Here is a 2989-nt window from a genome sequence, read left to right as displayed (position 1 = left end):
TGGAGCCAGAACTGCACCTGCTCCTTATGATTTGTGTATGACACTAGGCAACACAGCAGAAGCATTTACCACCTTTCTCATCTCATACTTAAAATCTACATGGTTTCTGAAGATAAGCACTTGGCGAAATAAGTACCCCGCATTTCTTTTCTGCTTGTTATGTATTGCCTGAATGGATGGAAATGAAAAATCCACCAATGAGTATGAATTGCTTTCGAGGATCTTTGCCTCAGTGAGTAAGAAATGTGAATTTGTGATGCCATGGTCCTTGCTGCTTTGTTTGGTGTTTTTGTTCTTATTTTGCTTCACGCTGTTGTCTGAACAATCTCTCAATGAAATTATATATCTGTACAAGTGCAGAGCAAGTTTATTAATATGCAAGGACATTTGTGGGTACTCTATGGTTATAGATTACAAATGGAAGATTATCTGACTAGCAAACCATCTATCCATTTTTCTTTTTTTTTTTTGCATTTCTTGACCAATTCATCTCTCTAATCTTATGGCCTTGAATTTTACTATGTTTTGCAGAGAGTTTGTCATCATGCAAAGCCCCAGCAAACTGTTTGCCACCTCTATCTACAAACACCTTGCTGTGTCCACCCCCCAAGGTTGGGCAGACCTCCCAGATGGCCTGCTGCACTCAATTGTTGCTATGCTGGGCTCCTTCTTTGACCTTCTTGCCTTTGCTGGCACTTGCCGCTCTTGGCATGCTGCCTTCTTCTCATACCCATCCAAATCTTCCTTGCGCAACTTATGTCCCCCTCTCCTTATCCGAAAACCCCCCTACATCCGAGCTCCTAGCAATGGTCGCCACAATCCACGTACATTTCACTTCATTGATCCAGCCAACCCGAACAGCAACCATCGGTACCAGATCCGGGAAAAAATTCCGCAGAAATTTCGTTTTGCTGGTTCTTCCTATGGTCATCTCATCTTCATCCACCACGGACATTGTCTTCTTGTTGATGCATTCAGTGGTGCAGAAGTTTCACCTCCACGTCTCCCTGAGTTGTGCCGCGACGTGTTTGAGTCGTACTATTGTAGCATTCTGACTGCTCCCCTTGCATCACCTAACTCACGGCTCCTTGTCAACACTGTCACTCAATCCTTATCCTCCTTGTTCAATTGGCGAGTTGGAAGTGACTCTTGGTCTGAACTAAAGCTTTTCTAATCTACGAATAGAGCAGATTGTGGAATTAAACGGTCAGTTCATCGCCATGGATAATCATATGAAGCTCTACACTTTGCAGTTGGCGCCCCAGCTTGCCCTGCGGGACCTGCCAGCAGAGCGGTGCGGCGGCAAGACCCCAAGCGCGCGCTCAAAACCATGGCTAGTGGTCTGCGGTGATATGCTTCTGATGGTTTGCTATTCTGTCAGATTCGGATTACACGGATCGGGCTACTCCACACTCCACCGCCTCGACATGTCAACCAATCCCGCAAAATGGGTGGGGATGAAGAAGCTGGACAACTGGGCACTCTTCGTTGCAGCTGACGTTAGGAACCCACCATTTTCTTGCATTAACCCAGAACGATGGGGAGGGAGAAGCAACTGCTTGTATTACACTGATGACTCTCAGCTTTGGGGCGTACACTCGTTGGGTCATGAGCCAGATCCTGTGAAGGGTCGACCCACCCGTCCCAACTTAGTGTTCGCAAGAAATCGGTGGCGGTATCCTCAGAGCCTCTGGGTGTACCCCAGCATGATCTATTCTGATGGCCGCCAGTGATCGTTGTCATGCACAACTACAGCTTGCTGCTCTACCAGCTTCTTGTGAAAATTCTCCCCATCTCAACAGGGAGCAGATATTTATGAGATGCTCATCAGCATGAGTGCAGGAACTTTTTGCAGCTTGGTATGAGATGCTCATCAGCATGAGTGCAGGAACTTTTTGCAGCTATTCCTTCAGTTTTTATAAGCCTGGCAGCAGATATTTATTGTGTTATGAGCTTAGGACCAGTTAGGAGTACCCGAGCCCGAGCTTATGTGATCAGTTTGATCGTTCAGTTTTTAGCCATGCTTGTATACTTGACTGCTATTGTTTTTCCGTGCCGGAGCGACTAGGTTTGAGCGTTTTACCAGTTTGAATTTGAACGAGGCGAAGAGATTGTCTCTGCATTTGAGCTTTCATCTGTCAGGACATCTAGTGTCATCAGGCACCAGCTTTGCATGTAGATCAGTTTACTTGGGCTGGAGAAGAGAACTCAATCCTTGGTGGTATCAACTCTTAGATGCAATGTTCTGTAATCAGTTCATGTCAATTCCTGGTGGTATCAACATTTTTTACGCGTACGCCGAGAACTTACACCAAATTGCGTCGTTGGTCATGGGGACACCTGAACCTGCTTGGACTGTCTATTTTATAAATCGATGCCGCTGAGAACTTCCACCGGATTCAGTAAACACAACTGAGTTTTACAATCGTCTGCGATCCTTGTTCCGCTTTCCTGCTTATTTCCGTGCTTGCATGTGTCCCGTAATTGCTGGTTTCGTAAGTAAGGAGTTCTATGGACAGCAGCCCCAGTACTACGTACGAGTACTGACTTGATTGGTCATTTTCAGACAGTAGCTGGTAAATGAGCCCATACTCGTAGTGCAGTTTTTTGGTCTGAATTGACGTGGTACTCCCTCCGTCCGAAAATACTTGCTATCAAAATGGATAAAAAAGGATGTATGTAGAACTAATATACGTCTAGATACATATACATCCCCTTTTATTCATTTTGATGACACAAGTATTTCCGGACGGAGGGAGTATTTGGGAAACAAATGCGCTCCTTGCTTGCTCACTTGCTATTTGCTCACTGCTCTTCTATGTTTCAGAAAAAAGAAACAGCAAATGAATCAAAATTCCTACACAGAGGTTTCTCCTTTCGAGATGCGTCTTGAGATAGTTTTTTTTTTAACTTGTTTCTGTGATTTGGTAAAAGAAATCTTATAAAGTTTACATACTTTCAAAAGTAAAATAAAACATGTAATTTGCTT

The 2989-nt window shown here is 44.5% G+C and overlaps 1 pseudogene; it reads left to right on the top strand.

Annotated features, from left to right (window-relative positions):
- The first annotated feature begins 544 nt into the window (after positions 1-544).
- On the top strand, positions 545-1988 carry LOC119281778 (annotated as a pseudogene).
- The last annotated feature ends 1001 nt before the right edge of the window (positions 1989-2989 follow it).

This window comes from Triticum dicoccoides, chromosome 3B (genome assembly GCF_002162155.2).
Source record: "Triticum dicoccoides isolate Atlit2015 ecotype Zavitan chromosome 3B, WEW_v2.0, whole genome shotgun sequence".
Classification (NCBI taxonomy): Eukaryota; Viridiplantae; Streptophyta; class Magnoliopsida; order Poales; family Poaceae; genus Triticum; species Triticum dicoccoides.
Note: the sequence above shows the minus strand (reverse complement) of the source record. Positions and strands in the feature narration are given on the sequence as shown.